Below are 21,015 nucleotides of genomic sequence, written 5' to 3'. Positions count from 1 at the left end.
ACTCTAGCAAGCCAATTGTTACCCATTAATGTTGGTCAGTTGACTATAAAAATGAATCATCCCTTACGTATTCTTAAAATGAGATTTAAACATGTGATGAATATGATCGACAATTGTGATCGCATTATTGTCGGGGACACTTACTCCAACAAATTTTACTAGGCAAAGTGAAGGACCTAGCTTCATTTGTCAACCACCCATATTTGTTGTCAAGAGAGTTGTTCTTGACCCACTTAAACTTGTGAACCATGGTGTCCAAATCGATAAGATGGCCTCCTTTTACCGGCACATAAGTGTTGTCTTTGTTGAAATTCCGGTTAAAATGCTTAGCCAAATGGGTAACTAGTCCTCCATTGACAATAAAGGCCGTGCCTTCTTTTCCACAATCAACATTATACCATCGTTCAACCAAAAGTCGTAAAGCATTATATAGCTTCGTAAATTCCCTCCCAATGTTCAAAGCCGAATCAAGAAGAATACAATCGAGTTTGGTAAGATGATTTGTGCCATTTCTTGCTAACAAAGTATTCCCATTGACCTTATACCATACTCTAATGCCTTGATAGTGGACTAAGAGAGAACGACAATCATGAAAGCGTATGAATTTCTTTCCGGAAATTGCCATCCAAAGAGGAGCGGGGTCATACTTGATAGGAGTCTTTGTATATGTCAGGTCATCACTAAGGCCAAATATCTTACCTAATTCGCCATAAGATAAGCTTCTATCAACATTTTCAAGACGAAACTCGATGATCGTTCGAGTCTCCACCCTTGTGACTTTCAAAGAACTCAAAAATTCCAAGGTGAGGGAGGGGTATGTCAATTCTTGCATTGTAAACAATTTACCCAATCCCATAGACTCGAAGAAGGTTTTAGTTTGTTCAAGAACACCCAACTTTGACAATTCATCTTCACAAATAAACTTAGTAGGCATAATGGTTTTCTTAGCAAAGAGAATGAATTTCTCCCTATGGGAGTCGGAAGTAAAAATTACCTCTGGATAATCGGATAATTGTTCAATGACCGGAGTTGTTGATGTTGTAGCTTCGATAGAAGGATTTTTTTGTTAAACCTCCAACCTTGCATTATGGATTACCAAAGCCTTTGATACTTATTTTGCTTGAAGAGCTAGTTTCCGTTTGGAAAGTGTCTTCTTTTGGGGTGCCTTGTTTCCTCCTTTAGGTCTTGCCATTCTCCTTTGCTTAATTACACCAATGAAATATTGAAATCTTCAATTTCTAGTAATGCCCAAATCGATTTAGGATAAATGAATGATGCTTTGTATCCTAAAAATCGACTCAAAAGTTGAATATTTTGGTGTTTGAATCACTTGTTGTTGCTAAAGGAGTGATTAATTTTTGTTGTGAGGAAGTTTGGATTTGATTTGGTTAAATTTGGTTGAGGAAATTTGTTTTTGTTGATGCAGAGGATGTGGGTTTTGGGGTTTTGGGATTTTGGGTAGTGTTTTTAATTTGAATAAATGAGAATGAATGGGAGGGGAGGGTTTAAAAAGACCCGATAGTTTTGTATCTGCAGAGGGTGACGAGCGGACCAGCTATCGGGACGCTCGGAGTCTTCAAAATTTGGGGTTAGAAAAAGACGCCACAGGACAAGCGGACTGCAGGAAAGACGAGCGGATTCCTGAGCTGAGACGAGCGTCTTTTGCTTAGGACGCTCAGATTCCTTTCCAGGGAAAAATCCCATAATTTGGCAGCAAAAAGACAAGCGTCATTCTTGAAGGACGACCGTCCAGACTGAGACGAGCGAATTCTCAGCTGAGACGCTCGGATTCACAATCAGACCCAAATTTTATTTTCTGCAGCTTTATCAGACAAGCTTCTGGTAACTTGGACGCTCGGGTTTCTTCAGGACGAGCGGATTGTCCCTCGGGCCGCTCGGATTCTTCCTTGACCACACGGATTCATGTCCATCCGTGGGTACTGCATAACTCGTGTCATTTCATTCTTCAATTCTCGTGTTCTTCATTGTAGGGGCACTACAAAGGCATGAATAGCCTAGGCAATTGTTATCCTTACACTAAGGTAAAGCACTACACATCAATAAAATCATAAGTCCCTCCCTCACATCTCTCAAAATGATGACAATCTTGATCAAGGCATAAAAATGTAAATCCAAAAATGACAAAAATGAAATGTAATAATTGAAATGCAAGTTAGGGAGTTAGAGTATTTACAAATGGTGGTTTAGGGAGGACTCCACCAAACTCTCATCCAATGTGAGATGTCAAGGGGGCATGTTCAATGTGTTATTGATGTTACTCAACACCTTGAAGAAGTAGTCGAAGGCTTGCTCATTATCATGATAAAGATCTTCAATAGACCTTTGCACTTGTTGTTCTCCATGATGGTCTTGGGTCATAGTATTACCAATATAGGGATTGAATATCCCTTCAAACTCATCATCCCAAAGACCGCATACTTTGTCTACTTGATCACTAAAAATGTCTTGAGTTGATAAAGACAACTCTCCTTCTTTCTTGTCTTGGCCAATGAGGCCATCTTATTCACTTGTCATGGGTGAGCTTTTCAAGCTCTCATTGTTGCAATTTCCTTGCACTTTTGATGGGGCATCATCCACTTTCTTTTTCCATTGAAATTCCAACTTCTTATCATATTTCCGGCTGTAGTAATCAACTATAAAACATGGCTCATGCAATCGGGGAGCTCTCATGGTCTTGTCAAGATTGAAAGTAATGGTTTCATCTCCCACTTCAAGGGTGAGCTCTCCATGCTTCACATCAATCAACGCTCCCGCGGTGTGCAAGAAAGGTCTTCCTAAGATAAAAGGAATGTTGGAGTCTTCTTCCATGTCAACAATAACGAAATCCACCGGGATGAAGAATTTTCCAATTCTCATGGGAACATCTTCCTATACCCCTAAAGGCATCTTTGTTGATATATCCGCTATTTGAAGCGTGATGTTGGTGCATTTGAGTTCTCCCATTCCTAGCTTCTTGCTTACCGAATATGGCATGACACTAACACTTGCCCCAAGGTCACATAAATCTTTGTTGATTTTAGTTTCACCAAGAGTGCATGGAATGGAGAATCTTCCCGGATCCTTGAGCTTTGGAGGTGAGCTCCCTTGAAGGATGGCCCTAGTCACCTTAGTGAAGGAAATAGTCTCAAGCTTCCTGATTGATTTCTTCTTTGTAAGGATGTCCTTCATGTACTTTGCATAGGCGGGAACGTGATTGATCAATTCTGTGAATGGAATCGAGACTTCTAAATTCTTCACAATTTCCATAAATTTTCCAAGTTTGTCATCAAACTTAGGCTTAGCTCGACGACTCGGGAATGGAAGTCTAATCACAATGGGCTCCTTCTCTTTGGCCTTTTCTTCATTCTTCTTTGAAACTTCTTGATTGGTGGGTTCTTCTTCCTTAGATTCTTGCACAACTCTTTCCTTGTCACTAGCCTCTACAACTTCATCCTCAACTTGCTTCTTTGGCCCTTCATATCTTGTACCACTCCTCAAGTGGATGGCACTAACCGATTTATGTCTTGGGGGATTACTTTGAGATGGTAATTGCCCCTTTTGTCTTTGAGAGCTTGAAGATGCTAGTTGGGTCATTTGAGTTTCCAACATTTTTGTGTGGGCTAGGATGTTGTTGATGGTGATATCTTTTGCTTGGCTATCTTTTTGCATTTGAGTGAAAAATTCTTGTTGATTCTTTTGCATTTGGAGGACCGCTTTTTGAACATCAAAACCTTGGTCATTTTGTTGATTGTATGGAGTTTGATTTTTGTAACCTTGTTTTTGGTTGTAAAAGGGACTTTGATTTTGGTTTCTCATGGGAGGTAGGGTGTATGTTAGTTGAGAATTTTGAACATTTTGACTTTTGTATGAGAGATTTGGATGGAACTTGGTGTTTTCATTGTAATAGTTGGAATAAGGGGTACCACTCCTGTATGCTTGAAAAGCATTCACTTGCTCACTTGTTCCCCTACATTCACTTTGGTCATGTCCCAAAGTTCCACAATTCTCACATATCCCACTTGGGATTGATGAAGATGCTACCATGGCATTAACATGTTGCTTTGGTGATTTTGAGGCTTCCTCAAGCTTAGCCATAGCCTTCTCAAACTTCAAGTTGATGGTATCAATATGAGCACTAAGTTGAGCACCCAATTGAGTAATAGAGTCCACTTCATGCTTTCCTCCTCTAGTAGCCTTGCGAGGTCTACTATATTGTGAATTATGGACCGCCATTTCCTCAATCTTGTTCCATGTTTGATTATCGTCAACTTCGGTGAACATACCATTTGATCCCATGTTGAGAATGTCTCGAGAGTCTTCATAAAGACCATTCCAAAATTGTTTTACCAAGAACCACTCGCTAAGTCCATGATGAGGACATGAGTGACAAGTTCCTTTGAATTGCTCCCAAGCTTCGTACAAAGATTCTTCATCCCTTTGCTTAAACCCGTGATTTGGGTTCTTAGCATGTTAGTCTTTTCCAGAGGGTAGAACATTTTGAAGAAAGCTAGAGCCAACTTCTTCCAAGAGTATCTTTATCAAGGCTCTTTAACCATTGTTTCGCAGTACCAATTAGAGAAAAAGGAAAAAAGACCCATCGAATTTGGTCTTGAGTCCCTCCGGTTTGTGAAATCGCATCACAATAGTCACAAAAAGTCTCCATGTGAGAATGAGGGTCTTCACTAGGCATCCCCCCAAATTGGCTTCTTTCGACTAATTGGATAAATGCGGATTTTGAAATGAAATTTCCAGTTAAGTGTTGTGGTGTGGGAGTTGTATTGGGTAGGTTCTCCTCGGTTGCATGGTACGGAATGTGATGAAAACTTAGGCATTGTGGGTTGATTTTGTGATTGATTTTGTGTTGGGTTATCCTCACCTTCTCTTGCAAAAGGGTTGATGAACTCAAGAGTATTTTAATGAATATCTACAACCTCGCCAATACCTCTCAAAGTGTTTCTAGCAAGTCTCCTATTGGTTGTCAAAGTTTTTTCAATTTCGTGATCAATGGGTAACAAGTTACCTTGTGATCTTCTAGACATGCAAAATATCAAACAACTCGAAAACAATTAGAACAAACCTTGAGGAGTTGTACTTCCCTAATGCAAAGAAAGACACAACTAATAACAATCAAAGAAAATCAAATCAAGTTAACACCGTCCCCGGCAACGGCGCCATTTTTTGTCGGTCCGCTTTGAGCTTAGATTTCGGTTACATGTCGTTAGGAGCACCTAGACCAAAACAATATTTATAACTTCACAAACAACTCTACTATTACTAAAGAGGTAAGTAAAGGTCGGATCCCACGGGACGGGTATTGATGTAGGATTTTCGATTGCAAGTAGTGGTGTCTAGGGGTGTCACAATTTGGGTTGAGATAAGAAGATCACTAAACTAAATGACAATAAAATTAAACACGCAAGATGATTAAAATGAGATGTAAACAATTAATTAAAAGTACTAAGGTGTCATGGGTTCATAGGGGATTCATGGGATTTGATCATACAAACATGTTTTCAACTAGATGCAAGCAATTATTGTTGTGATGGGATCGAGTTAGTGTATATCTTACAATCCCTAGGAAGGTTTGGGTCCCGGAGCCGAATCGATTAGATTGTACAACACCTACAACTCTATCTTAATCCTCCCTATCCAACAATATGCATGGTCTAATGAGACTCGAGTTGGTTTATGTCTTACAAGTCTCATTGAAAAGATAAGTGATGGGTAAAAAATGCAAGGATTAATAGGATCGCATTTTATCAAACATAACATGTGCATAAGTTGAAATCACAACAAGCAAGCAAATTAATTATGAAAGCATATTAGATTAAGCATGAATCAATCCCCATGATGGTTTCCTCTAATTCCACATTAACCCTAGTTAAGGAAACTACTCACTCATTATCAAGTTTAACATGTTAACAAGGTTGTCAATCTTATTAACAAAGCAAAACATGATGAATAAATGAAGATGATTAACAATAATTAAAAAGAGATTAAGAGAATTATACCTAATGATGATTCCAAAATAATAAGCAAAGAATAATAGAAGTACTTGATGAATGATTGGAAGGTTGTCAATCCTCCAAATAAACCCAAATAATCTTCAATTACCCAAAATAAAAGATGAACAATAGAGAAATTATAGAAATGAGATTTGTATTAATACTTGATGAAGAGTTGATTACAAGATTAAAGAGAGATTAGAAGGATATAAATTATATTAAGGATTGATAAGAAGAACATGATAATCTAATTAGTACAATGGGGTATTTATAGTGGGGATTAGGTGCACAAATTAGGGTTACTAAGGGCTTAAATGACGATGAAGTCCTTAAGAAAAGTTGAGGAAATGCTCCTCTCGAAGAAATATGCGAGTCTCCTTTTTGCTAGTCTTTCGAAAAACTCATTTATAGTGGGGATTAGGTGCACAAATTAGCTCTATTTTGCCATGAAAATGCAAGGTAAATGAAGTACACTATCATTTAAGCCCTTAGTAAACAAATTAGCTCTATTTTGCCATGAAAAACTCTTTTTTCCTCTCCTATCAAGGAAACAAAACCACAAAGAATATACAAAACAAAGGACTAAAGATAGTAAATGGCCAAAATATGCACTAAAAAGCATAGGAACAAGGCTAATTCGGGGACTAAATTTGCTCAAATATTGGTCACATCAGAAGACGTACAGGAAAGAGCAGAAGAGGTAAGCTTGCCTTTAGGCGCCTTAATAACACTCAGCTTAGGCCTCATATACCGTGGCAGCAAATCTCTGCCCAAAGTACTGGGCCAAGCTCTCTCTTCCTTAGGAAGAGCCAGAAAAGTCTCTATCCTCTCAATAGACTCCTTATCAAGAGGATCAAAATTCCAATCGGGAGCTGCAAACATCCCTAAAGCATTCAGGTAAAATTTAAATACTTCAAGTATGTGCAAAATAAAATATGTATTAAGAAGTGCAGGAAACTTACCGCTATCCAAGGGTGGATATCTTAAATAGTCCAGGCCAGACCCTAGACTTTCAGTCCGGACAAACAAATAAGTTTTTGCCCAGCCATTATCATCACCAGAATCCAGGTTGGTGATTAATGGAGACATCTTGGATCTGATCCTCAAATTAAAACGACCAGTAGAAGGATTTTTCAAATGATATACTACCTTAATATCATTAGCAGTAATTGTGAGATTATTCTTGGTACATAAGTTCTCTCAGAATTCCATCATAATTTATTTTCAATAGATTCTCTTCAGAAAAAGTAGATTCAAGTGACCAATAAGCAGAAAAAATAGAATCTTGATATTTGAAAGATATAGCACGAGCATGAGGATCAACCTCAACCACCTCCCCTTCGTGGGTTTCTGTCGGATCAGGACCAGCTTCAGCCTTCTAAGAAGCAGGGCGTTTGTTAGCTCCCACATTCTCCAATATTTCTTAAAACAAATGTGTTTGAGGAAATTGGGAAAACTCTTTGAAGAGTTGCAGGAAACAAATTAGGGTTTATTTTCTAGGAAATTAGGGAAGAATCTTAAGAGAAAATATAGCAAGTAAGGTAGACGAATTTTGGTAAATGATAAACTCATCCCCAATTATGCGTGACATCACCAAATTAGCCGTTGCAGTGTTTAACCATCACTAGAAGTCTAAGAGTCAAGAAATATCTATGATTCTTTTTATCTTTTGAGCCCGGTAAATTAACATCTCATCCCTCGCCAGATACAGCATGAATGAAATGTCAATGAGCAATTGTTGAGCCTAAATTAGCCTGGACCGACCTTAGTCTAGCCTGACATAATTAGGCTGACTGGGCAACCTGGGTTCGTACAAATATGACTATTGTTTGACAGGTGAAGAATGTTACAGGGTGAGTAAGCTACTAACCCTAGGAAGAAAGGCATGATGATAGAGAAGGAAAGTGTAAAATAACCTAGCAGCACTCTCGAGCAGGGCGGGCTGAGTTGATAAATAGCAAAACAGTTACATGAAGGCAAAAGGCTCATGTCCTACTTTCATGGAAGACCAAGTCAAACTCCAAGAGTAGTTTATCTCCACATATCAGATCGTGCAAAGGTAGACAAACCAAAGTTTGTTGAGGAAGACTAGGTCAAGCGGATAAATAGGGAATGTGCCCTATTTTTCAGCTAACAATTGCAGACGGACAAGAAGAACGTTGAATGGCATCTAACGTTAATTTTTGTTGAGTATAAATAGCACTATTGAACAATTGTAAAGGAGATAATTGATATATATTTTTTCTCATCATTTTCTCCTGGATATTCACACATATATACAAAAGTTTTAATCAGTTTATAAAAGAAATACAATAGCACTATCTATATTCAATCTCCATCAATCATCTTATTCCTAATTTGCAGAACTAGATACCCTTTTTACTCAATAATTAGGCCGAACCCTTTCAGGGAAAATCCTACTAAACTGTATTTTTGCATATTTGCATTTTTTTTTTGTTTTTATCAATTTTGTTTTATAAGTCATGTTAGAATTTCTCATCCCCACACTAGTATGGGCATTGTCCTCAATGACCAATACGATAGGAAATTATGCAAGCTATATGAAAATGCATGATTTCTACACTAAATGCAAACTATATGACAAATATACAAAAGTGAATGCATTCTAAGCTATGCTACATGATACATGAATTGTTTTTGGCTCGAGAGCATAATTTAGATTAACTCCCAATGCGTATGCTTGAACTTCCCCAAACCGAGTGAGAGTGAGGGAGTTCATACATAAAATGAATGCATGAAAACTAAATTAAAATTGTCATTTTGGATTTTCATGTGGGAACAATAAAATACACCTCAATGTGTGGACATGGGCCCACCTACGTGTCGAGCCGATCTGTCAGGCGCGTAGCGGTCTTTTGAAAGCCACGCTCGGCGGCGTACAAATGCTTTAGACCGGAATGTTTTAGATCGGTCGGGTTCATCTCGGCAAAGGTCTCGAAACGATTAGAGATGTTCGGAGTTGCCACCAAGCATTTGTGGGATGCTTAAAACCCGTTCGAATCCACTTTATACCTCGGTCAAACGAAGCACAAAGCAGTGTTTGACATAGGTACTAAAGAAAAGGAATCGTCCCTCTTTAGCATCCTATGTCTAGAATGACTTTCGTACGCCCTGGATAAGGTCGTCCACTATCCAAAGTTTTTGAGTAAGAGGTGATGGTATGTATTGGGAATCCCTTTATTCAGACACCCAATCCCGCCCGTGGTAGCGGCCTCTACTGATCGATCTTGGTTGGTTGAATGCAAAAGTTGATAAAACGGCTTAAATGCATGAATGCGCATCCAATAATTTAAACCTAACATGTGAGAGCTTTCTAAGTCGGTTGATTTAATCCAAGTATCATGTATAAGATGTCGAGTTGGATTAATGGTTGGTTTGCATGCAAGACGGAAATTAAACATCCATTTACCGAATTAGGTTTATGGTGCATAATGTGATCCATTTGTCTTAGTAAGGCATTTTGCAAATACGGTTTTTCAAATGAGAAGATTAGTCATCTGATCTGTCCTATATCCGGGTTAACCGGAGTCGGGATCGTCCTATACTAATGCTGGAAAGGGAACAGGCCCTGCACCAGGCAGCCGGATGAGGCGCGAGCCTATTGGCGATATAAGGGGGTCTCCCCTTGTTTGAAAACGGGAAAAGAAATGGCATGTTTATGCGCGGGTCAGTCAACGGTATATGACGTGTTCTGACTATTTAAAAAAGGTTGTAAAACGTGATGAACATGGGTATTTGAACCAGTTTTGGTTTGAAAGGACCGTTTTGGCCGTATTTGTGTTGATTTGAAGAACGAGACTTGAATAATCGTCATTGTTTTGACGATACTCGATGTCGGGTTCGACTTTGCAAGCTTGACATGAATAGTTTTGAAAATGAATATTAACTAATTGTTTTGATTTCATTTGAATATAATTAGTCGGTACTCATTATCGTACTCGGATTAAAATCCGACATGGTATGTAGAACCAAGGATGACTTTGTGTTGGTGACTAATACCTTTATTTGAAAATGTAAAGAATGATGAAAGGCTTTAAAATACCTTCCAAAATGTAAAGAAATAAAATAAAAGGTTTTAAAATACCTTTTAAATGTAATTAACCAAATATTATCACCAAAACACGGATTAAACCGTCATGGTATTAAGAAGCAAGGGTGAAAAATGTTTTATGGTTAAAACTTGTAAAAATGACTTGAAAATACTTGAAATGGTAAAAACCGATTAGAAATATGAAAATGAAAATGGAGGAAAAGAAGAGACAAAACACGGTTTGGATTTGAGGTTGGGCAGGGTCCTTTAGGCGCGAGCCTATGTGCTACGTAAATAGCCTCTGCCTCAACCAAAAACCCGGTTTTGGCTCATTCTTCCCATGTCTTGGACCATGTTATGCATAATTTAGCATGTTATAGTCATGAAACAAGTAAAGACATAATAAAAAGAGGATTTTTACACCCTCATACTTACATGCTTGGTTTATGGCGAGAAACCGACGTAAGTGTATCAACTCGTTTGGTCGGAAAAGACTCGGTTTAAAACCGATTTAGTAAGTAAGAAGATTGTTTTGTTAAGTTTAGTGATGGTGTAGTGGTCGAGATGGTCGGTCAAGTGATTTAATGCACGATGACGGTACCAAACCATGTGTAAGGCTTGTGTTTACGATCGGTAGGTCGTAAACACGTGTCGGATTGTGACTTAGGAAGTCGCGTCTAGAAGATTAAGGGAGAGGCGAGGGGCGAAAAATCTTGTAAGTCTCAAATGGTGGCATTTGAGGGGTATTTCTAGGAAAATGAGTGGTTGTGTGAGTTTTGAGCGACGTGGCCACCTGGGCTACTCAAAGAGGTGCGAGAAATGTAGCACGTCTTCGAGGTTTCTTGTCGCTTTCAGACAAATGAAATCATGATTTGTTCTATCCTAGGATTTGTATGCACATGTTTGGTACTTGACCATACATGAATCCGAGAAATCTTAACATGGAAGTATTTGAATGGTTTGTTTTTTGTGTTTGACTCGGTTTGACTCGGTTTGGAGTCGATAATAAATTTTTGAGTCGGTTTTTGGTCCGGTGTCGGTTTTGAGTCTAATTATTGTCATTGCGACCCCGTCGTCATGCATTAAACACTCAGGTGTTTGTTAGAGTCTCAGCAGATACTGGGTATCTATAGAGTCCCCACTTTGACTGAGGCTTGGACAGGGCGAAAGTCAAAGTAGAGCCCCAAGGTGAATCGAAGATTACAACCTGGAGACCGAAGCGACGTCGAGGCAGCTCGAAAGGATTCGGGCAAAGGACCTGCCGTCGGGAAGGGCGACGCTAAGGCGACTCGAGGGTGTGAGACAAGGACCTGTCTTCGGGAACAGTTTAGAGTTTGTCGACTGTCTGTGCGGGTCGTTTAAAGTCCGTTAGACTACGTACAAAGGCTCGTCAGCCATAAGAAGGAGTCACACCTGAGGCATCTTCGGATATGTCCTTGCGTGTTTGCGGACAAAGGCTTACCAGCTGTGGTGCGTACATGAGGAGGGCTCGCCAGCCGCGGTGTGTTTTAAGGCTCGCCAGCCATGGGGCGTATATGAGGAGGGCTCGCCAGCCACGATGCGTTGTAAGGCCCGCCAGACATGAGGCGTATAGGAGGAGGGCTCGCCACCCGCGGTGCGTTGTAAGGCTCGCTAGCCATAGGGCGTATATGAGGAGGGCTCGCCAGCCGCAGTGCGTTGTAAGGCTCGCCAGCCATGGTGCGTATATGAGGAGGGCTCGCCAGCCGCGGTGCGTTGTAAGACCCGCCAGCCATGATGCGGTCGGTTGATCGACCGTGAGAATAGCCGCGTTGGATGGGCTTGTTTGAAAATAAGCGGGTTCCACGAGGAAGCCCCCTGTTCGCATTTGAAGAAATTTTGAATTTTGAATTTTCATTACTCGTTTTTGAATTTGAAGTGGCGGTTTTGATCGCCGTTTGTTTGATATTGAAGGAAATAGCGAATTTCGAATTTTCATTATTATTTCGATGTGACGGTTTATGTTACCGCCGTTGACATGTGAAGGAAATAGTGAAACTTGAATTTTCACTATTATTTTGAAAATGACGGTTTATGTTGCCGCCGTTGACATGTGTGGGAAATAGTGAATTTTGAATCTTCACTATTGCTTTTGAAGTGACGGTTTATGTTGCCTCCGTTGACAGGTGTGGTGAAAATAGTGAAATTTTGAATTTTCATTAATATTTTGAAAATGACGGTTTTAATTGCCGTCGTTTGAAATTTGAAGAAATAGTGAATTTGAATTTTCACTATTATTTTGAAAATGACGGTTTTAATTGCCGTCGTTTGAAAATTTGAAGAAAAAGTGAATTTTGAATTTTCACTATCATTTTTGTATTTGCAGAATGACGGTTTTCATTGCCGTCGTTTGAAAATTTGAGGTTTGATGGGAAATTGGGCCAAAGCCCAAAATTACGCTAAATAGAGCAGGGAGAACCCCATTAAGGCGCGAGCAAGTTGGCGAGGTAAGGGGGCTTCCCTATTTTCCTGTAAAAGACGCGAGATTGGTTTGCATATAATTCTCACTTCTCCTTCTTCATCCCCTCGACAAAACCACACAAAAACGCAATTGTTGGTCTTTTAGCTCGCTCCCATTCGCGCCATTATCAACTTTTTATCTCAAGGTATGTATTTACTCTTGAATCCATTTTAATTTGTTGGTCTTTTTGATAGCTTGAATTAGGGCAAAATGTTTACCCTTGAAAATCGATTTGGGCATTTTTGATTGAGCCCATTTCGAGTGAAATTGATGATTGCATTAGGTTAGAAACCTGTTTAGGAGTGTAGGGGTGCTTTTAGATTTCATTTTGGTCCCCGTTTGCGTCCCCTTTGCTCGAAAACCGTGAGTGAGGCAAAGAAACAGTCTCATTTCACAATGCCAAGTTTATTTGCTTGGGTAATGGGTCCCACTAGGTTGCATTGTAGTCGAGAAAGACCGTATTTGCCATTGTAGACCTGTCTTGGGTATTGTGGGCAAAATTGGAATTTTTGTCTTTTAAAGCTGTCTTACGTCTGGCAAAATAAGCGACTGTTTGGGCTTGAATTGAGTCAGTTTGCCTTGAAATGGACCTCATTGGTAGTTTAAGTCGCTTTGAGGCGTGATAAAGTCACGTTGCCTTTTTGTGGTCGTATATTGGAATTTTTACCTGTTTGCGCTCAAATCGGCGTAGAAATTGCCTTTTGAGTTGTGGGAAAATACCCCATTGTATTGGGAATGTATTTTGGGTTGTTGGCGGACCTTGTATGGGTCTTGGGGTACCATTTTTGCTTGTCGTTGTTTTGACTAGTCTTTTGCTTGAAAAGAAGGGAGAGTCGTTTTTGTGCGTTTTTTTTTTTGAATTGTTATTGTTTGGTTGGGTTTGGGTGGGATTTCCCTTGTTCTGCTTTGCAGTTTTTTTTTTTATTTGTCCATTTTACGCTGTCGCAATGCCGAAATTTCTGCTGACTTTCTTTGTTTTCCTGCAGGTTCTGTCTATCAGGCATCGGAGGAGGAGGATGATCTGGGAGGAGGAGAGACGACGGTTTTTTGTTATAGGCTTGGTTGTGTTTCTACCTGGCGGCCTTTTCCCGGCCAATGATCAGGTATCGATCGTTGGTCGTTGTCTGCAGAGGTTCAGATATCCGATGAGTGGGGTTCAATACGGGGCGCGTTATTCCACGTTGTCGTCTTCAATTGTTGTCGAGTTCTGGTGATTGGGGTTCAGCATCGGGGTAACGCCCGGTGTGATGGTTCCCTTTCATCCTTGAATTCTGGCGATTGGGTGTCAACGTCGGGATAACGTTCTAAGTTACGATCCTCGGTTGTGGTGTCATTCGAAATCTGCCAGGCATCATTTTTCTTTTTGCCATGGAGTAGGAACGCGGTGTTACCGTCATGGTAACCACCTCTGCTTCCGCTGCTACTCCTTCGTTTCCCGTGTTGCTCTCTTTCTTTTCCGATGGGAAGGATAGGGAGTGCTTAGTCCGGTAGGTGGCAGGTAGCCCCTAGTTTGTTGTCTTAGGCCAGTGTCTGTATGATAAATGTCTGTACTGGATCCTGTTTATATGGTCAGTCGTTTGTATCAAATGTGTGTCGATGTATTTTGTGTGAGGCGGTTTGTATATATGTGTTTTTGGATTGTGGTTCATTTTGTGATTTTTGGCTTTTTTGTGTTGTGTTTCGGAGAAGTGTTGTCGGCTGTCAATTCCCCTTTTTGCTTCGTACTAGTTCCTGCATCGTTAGTGTAGAAAACGGGCAACATGTAGCACATATGCATAAATGTGAACACGTAAAAAGCATTTGATTGAAAACAAAATTTAACCACGATGACACGAAGTTAAAAATTGAAAATTGAAATTTGAAATGATATTTCGAAAATTCTGCGACAGGTTGTCACGTTTGGACTTCTCAAAAGGAATTGATTTGAAAATTGAGCAATTAACTCGTGTCTTGAATTAAATTGCGTCGACTTTGCTGAAATTGATTTGCGACTCGAAAAATTCAAACTCAAACCGCCAGGGTGAATTTAGAATAGACTTTTGCGAGTGTATTTGATTTGATTTTTGTTTTTGTGAGATCAAGACTCGAATTTGTGAGTACTTGAATTTTTGAGGAAAACTGATGTCGTGTTATCAATTTTCGTTTTTAATTATTGTTGGGAAAATTGCGAAAAAGCGAAAAAATTTCGGAATTTAGATTGACATTGGAAACGATCCGTCGTTGATCGGGGCGACTAGCCCTTCCCCCTTTTAAAAAAGAAAGAAAAATCCGTATGTTTAAAGTTGCGTCATGGAAACCGTGTCGGATTTCGTAAAACTCGAAAACAAGGAGATGTGAGTGTGAGGAAACACAAAATGTCCTGGACCAGTCCGAAGAGGCGTGACCATCCTGGTGGGAGGTTTGAGGTGTCAGGAGAAAACACAACTTGAAAGGGACAACACAAGGTGGGAATCTTGAGAACAGGCCTAAAGAGGCGCGAGCAGCTTGGCAATAGGAGCAGCTCTCCCATTTTTTTGAAAAACGCGCTGATTGTTTTGTATAAATAGGGTTGTTTGTGCTTCATTGTTTCATCATCCGAAACACGAAAAACAACTCTACAAAACCTCTTCTTCCTCCACAAAAATATTTCATGGACGCCTTTGAGAATGCGCTGCGACAATGGTGCCAGGATTTGTCGCCTCCAGAGAAGTATCAACTCATTTGCATGGGAGTTGGGCAATTGTTGGTGCTCGGTCAAGTCAAGGTGCAATCTCCATTTCTTAAAGCGTGATCTCGGTTTTAGGATTCGAAACATCATGTTTTCGTTTTCCTGAAAGGTGAAATTTGTCCTCTTCCCGAAGAAGTAGGGGCTATCGGTGGGCGGCCGGGTTGTGTTTCGGTGCTTCCTCCGACTCCGTTATGCTGCAAGGAAAATTCCGTTCAATTTTGGGCTTGTCAACAAGCCATGTCAATTTCCTCCTTGCTCCTCATGGTGTGGATATGTCGGCTCTTATCAACATCTTTTCAAACCGATTGGATGCCAATGTTTCGGAGGTGGCTAGGAGAAGGGCTCTTGCATTTTGCCTTGTCCATGCATACCTCTTTGTTGATGTTTTGAAGGAGGGGCCAAAATGATATGGTACCATGACCCTCGTACATGTGGTTCAGCAAATGGAGCATGGTAGAGATCCATCATGGTTGGTGCTTGGCGAGATCATCCAAGCTTTGGACAAGGAAGGCTCTTGTGGAGAAGTTCCCTCATTTGGATCCCCAAGGATCCTCCAAGTGTGTCTATTGCAGAGGCTAGGGTATGTAGAGCCTCAGGTTGATTCTTCTTCTTATTCTTTCCGTCATCTTACCATGACGAAGAAGTTGTACTCAGATAGTTTTGCTTCCACCGAGGCTTACTGGGCTGCAAGATTGGCGGAGGAGGGTGGTCCTCACATCCGTTAGGTGGTGGCATGGTGGCACTCGAGGTCCTTCACGGGGTTGCCCGCTTCGGGTGCTAGTCCTCGTTCTTTAATGGTGGTGGGTTTGAAGGTTGCTTCTTTCATTAATCCCGAAAGGCTCATAAGGCAAATAGGGCGTCAACAAAAGGTGCCCGCTCAAGATACCTGTGTCCAAGAGAATGTTTTCCGGAACTCCGAGCTTGTGGAGGTCTCCGAAAGATGGTGGGCCACTCGACCACTTTGGGAGGTACCAAACCCCGTTGCCACGACATGGGTGACTCCCGCTTATGTCAAGTGGTCAAGAGCTTCGTCCTTGGAAGAGAGGTCCAAATACCGTAAGGACGAGGTTGTCGACTTGAAGTATCAAGAGGTTGGCAAGGCCAACCGTGCCTTCTTTGAGGACTTTGTTGATGGAGCTAGCCCGGATGTGGTGAGGCCACCAAAGAGGAGAAGCTTGGGCCCCAAGAATGTAGTGAGCCGTGCATGGGCTCATTTTGGGCCGAACACGGGGTCTTGCAAGAGACCGGAGGCCATCGCCGTAGTAGATCCGTTGAGGATCCGTTCCGAAGAGGAAGTTCAAGCTAGGCGGGCCAACAAGGAGAACAAGGGGAAGATGTACCCCAAGGGAAAAGGCAAGGGTAGAATGGAAGAGTGAAGACCCCCATTACCCAATTTATTATTATGTTGTATTATTGTTGTGAGTTTTTATTATGCTGCACTAGCTATGTTTTGTGCTAGTTTTATTATGTGAGGTGTTTTAGTTGACACCTTAGCTTTACAAGTTGTAAACTCGTCGAGCTTTATTTGTTGTTGAAATTGTAATCCCTCCCATTAATAATTAAATAAGAGGATTGCTTGTGTTAAAAAAAAAAAATATGTGAACGCTTGTTTCTTCCATCCCTTTTGTAAAGGCAATTCGGTTTGAATCGTCCTAAACACTTGCACTTAGGAAATGGGATTTTTGTGGGAAGGGAGAAAGGCTTAGTTTTTGTATTTTTTGGGAAAGGGAATGGTTTTCCCTTTCTTTTTTTAAAAGTTGATGTGGGTGATGTTTTTTTATATGTGGGTTTTTTTTATTAAGGGGATGGTTGTATCCTTCTTGTGTAAGAAAGGATTGCCTACGTATCCACCTGAAGAGGTGAAATCAAACCATGCTCGTAGTTCGAAATGTTTGGTGAATTTTGATTGGGTTTTGTGGTTGTATCCCTCATGTATAAGAAGGACTGCCTACGTGCCCACCTGAAGAGGTGAAACAAACCATACTCGTAGTTCAGGGGTTTTTTTTGTTTTAGTGCAAATGGATGTTGCCTTTGACCAATCAAAGGACATTCAAAACGGGCAAGGTGTCGTAACTTAGACTCGATAAAACATGCAATCTCAAATCAGAACGCGTTGAGGAACTTGACTTGAAAAGGGTTGAGGTGGTTGCTAGTTGTAGAACCAGGCTTAGGTCGTTGGTTGCTATGGTTCAAGGGTAGTATTTCTTGAGTTGGCCTAGGTTGGTCGGGTTTGTAAAATATTCCCCATCTAGGTTACTCAGTCTCATTGTGCCCCCCGAAAGTATTTTCTTGACCAGGTATGGCCCGGCCCAGTTGGGTTTGAATTTTCCCCTTGGATCAACGGGTAACGGTGCTCGGACCGACTTGAGGACCAAGTCGCCTTACTTGATGTTCCTGGGTTTAAACTTCTTTTTGAATGCTCGTTGTATACGTCGTTGGTATAGTTGGACGTTGTGCAAGGCGTTGAGTCGGCGCTCGTCTAGGAAAGTGAGTTGTTCGTACCTTCGACGGGTCCATTCCGCCTCAGGGACTTGACTCTCCAGTACGATTCATAGAGATGGGACCTCTAACTCTACCGATTGAATCGGCTTCATACTGTATGCTATGTAGAAGGGTGTGCCGCCTGTCGGTGTTCGAATGGAGGTTCGGTATCCCAAGAGTGTGAATGTGAGTTTGCTCGGCCAATCGCGGTAGTTGTCTTGCATTTTCTTGATAATGGTGACAAGAGTTTTGTTAGCCGCCTCCACCGCTCCGTTGGTCTGGGGACGGTAGGGGGATGATCGATGTCCTTTGTTCTTGTATTTGTCCAGCAAGGTCTGTGATTCCGCCCGGAAGTGAAAGCCTTGATCGCTGATGATTTCATGGGGTACCCCATATCGGCAGATGATGTTGTTTTGGATGAACTTGGCCACATGTTTGGCGGTCAAAACTGCATATGACTATGCTTCCACCCATTTGGTGAAGTAGTCGATGGCGACTAGGACGAAGCAATGCCCCTTGGTGCCTATCGGGTTGACTTTCCCGATGATGTCGATGCCCCAGGCGGAGAAAGGCCAGGGTGATGTCATGGTGTATAAAAGGGATGGTGGAACGTGTTGTACGTTGGCGAAGATTTGGCAATTGTGGTAATGTTTGTCGTAATTGCGGCAATCGGCTTCCATGGTGGTCCAGTAGTAACCTAACCGCATGATATTTCGGGTAAGCATCATTGCGATCATGTGAGGGCCACGTTCTCCGTCGTGGACCTCCCTATGACTTTTTTGGCTTTGTGATGGTCAATGCAAAGGAGGAGAATTCCTTAAGGTGTTCTTTTGTATAGTTGATCTTGGTTCATCACGAATTGTGATGCAAGTAAACGGATGGCTCTTTGTCCTCTTTGATCAGAGTTGGGAGGGAATTCGTTTTTGGTTTTGTAGTAGTGCCCTCCACAATAAGTGCGTTTACATAATAAATTTCGTAAAAGGAATATCAGGGATATATTTATTTATTGTCAACTGGTCATCGTTAATCGGTAATGATTGGCTGACTAGAGTTTGACATTACTGTCGTGTGACGGCGGTGATCAGCTGATCCCATTAGGTCACACCTATAGGATGACACCCAAATAGATTAAATTAATTATTTGTATGAGATATGAGATAATTAATTCCTTGTATTATTTGACTTTTAGTTAGTCACATAAATATATTATTTGATGGCGGGTTACGAACTCGGGACAAGGAGATTTATTATTTAATTATGTGATGTTTAAACAATAAATGATTAGAATTTATTAATTAATTAATTTTATACGATATGTGTAAATGTTTTGAGGTAGAATCTATTAGCTATTAAATTTTACAAGAGGTTGTAAAATTAGCTAAATGGGTTAATATTGACACATTGTAGGTTGATAAAATGGTCTTATGATTACTTAATAGTTAAGTATTCATTGCTAGTTAATTTATATTATTTAAGTGTTAAATAATTAAATTAATATTTAATTATGTAAGATAATTAAATATAAGACTTATAAGCATTTGTGGAGCAAATGTCGAAAACCGAAATGGACCAAAAGTAGTCCATATGGACTGGTTTTATTAAGGCTTTAACAAGTGTCTTTTTAGTGGATTTTCCACTAAGATTTGTTCCCCATATTTTGCTATATATATCCCACTATTCACCTCATTTGTAAGGTTGAAAAAATTGAGGAAAAATTGGTCCATCAATAGCTCATAAAACCGGTTGGCATTTCTCTTATAAAGGCCAATTTTCCTTCTTATTTTTTTCCATTTTTAAACATCCAAAAACACATATATTTATCAAATAATAATATTATCAAAGTAATAATATTATTTACTACATCAAATATGCAATAAACAAGGTTTACTACTACATATACCTAGTTAGTATTATAGTAGTATTTTAGGTTGATTCTTGGGTGCTTCCTTAGGAGACCATCTATTTTGGTGATTTGTTGTCTTGGAGGATCATCCATTTTCATAGCTCAAGAACAACATCAAGGAAGGTGTCCTTGAGTTGTGCCCAAAACTTGCCGTATACAATGTAAAAAACTTTTGTCTTAAGATGGTTTTATACCATCTTTTATACTTTTATTTGCATGCATGTAGATTTAGACCATTTTAAATTAATTTATAATTTTAATATCATAAGATGAGTATTAATATGGTGTAAATAACGAACAAGTGGTATCAGAGCATTGTTAAATACATGCATGTTGTCTTAAGACGATTTTAATAATTTATGAGATAAATTAATAAAATTGATATTATGTTAGTAAAATTCGTTTTATTACATAATATGGTCTTGCATGTATACAATCTGGTCTTATAATGATATGGAACGAAAAATTGGATTTTTGTTAATTTATTTACTTTTTATGGCTTAAAAATGGCATAAAAATGTTTAAAAATGCATTAAAATTAATCAAGAGTTAATTAAATTTGGTTACATGTTTATTTTATGCATGTTTATTTTGAAATAACCACTTGCATGTTCTATTTATGAGATAAGTAGATACTTTAAATTAATGTGATTAATTTAGGTAGTTTATTGATTTTTATTTGATAAAAATTGGTAAATATTGGTTATTTTGCAAATAAATATTGATTTAATTTTTGGGCTCGAAAATTTTGAATTTTTAGCTCCTGGAATATTTTCTGAAATGTATAAAATTTAATTTTAAAGTTATTTCAATTTTTTTTGGTTTGATTTAGAATTAAATCATAAAAATTGTCCGTTTATCGATTAAATTGTGAAATCGTTTTAAATAAATTTCAAAAATTTGATTCTGGTGTAAGACCAGAATGTTCATGGCTTTTAAATTTAATTTTCCATAAATTTTTAATAAAATGGTATTTTTGTATGATAATTGTGAATTATTATATCATTTTTGTCACAATTGTTTTTTTATTCCCATATAAATTCAAGTTATTTATTGAGAATAATTATTTTGATAGTAGACCAGAGTAGTATGATTAGTAAGTTTTAAAATTATTTTAAGAATTGATTATGAATTTTTATTGGTAAAAATTCCGTCAAGGCAAGCTCAATTATCATTGTTGGTAAGTAAGACGATTTGGCATGTCATTTTCCATAATGCATTTTATTATTCATTTAGATGAAATGTTTTTAGCATTATAATTATGTATTTTTTTCCTAATATGGCCATAGGTAGAAATTGGTATTCCCCGTAATGTAAGAGAATATCGATTTATTTTGTAATTAATTGCGATTTCGTATCGCCTAATTTGTAATTAATTAATAGTTTTTA

The 21,015-nt window shown here is 39.4% G+C and overlaps 1 non-coding gene across 1 annotated transcript; it reads left to right on the top strand.

Annotated features, from left to right (window-relative positions):
* Positions 1 to 4,363: 4,363 nt before the first annotated feature.
* On the top strand, positions 4,364 to 4,469 carry LOC141597796 (small nucleolar RNA R71). The gene has a single exon (XR_012523011.1). It is a non-coding gene; the product is annotated as a small nucleolar RNA R71 (small nucleolar RNA).
* Positions 4,470 to 21,015: the final 16,546 nt, after the last annotated feature.

Source organism: Silene latifolia, chromosome 8 (genome assembly GCF_048544455.1).
Source record: "Silene latifolia isolate original U9 population chromosome 8, ASM4854445v1, whole genome shotgun sequence".
NCBI lineage: Eukaryota > Viridiplantae > Streptophyta > Magnoliopsida > Caryophyllales > Caryophyllaceae > Silene > Silene latifolia.
Note: the sequence above shows the minus strand (reverse complement) of the source record. Positions and strands in the feature narration are given on the sequence as shown.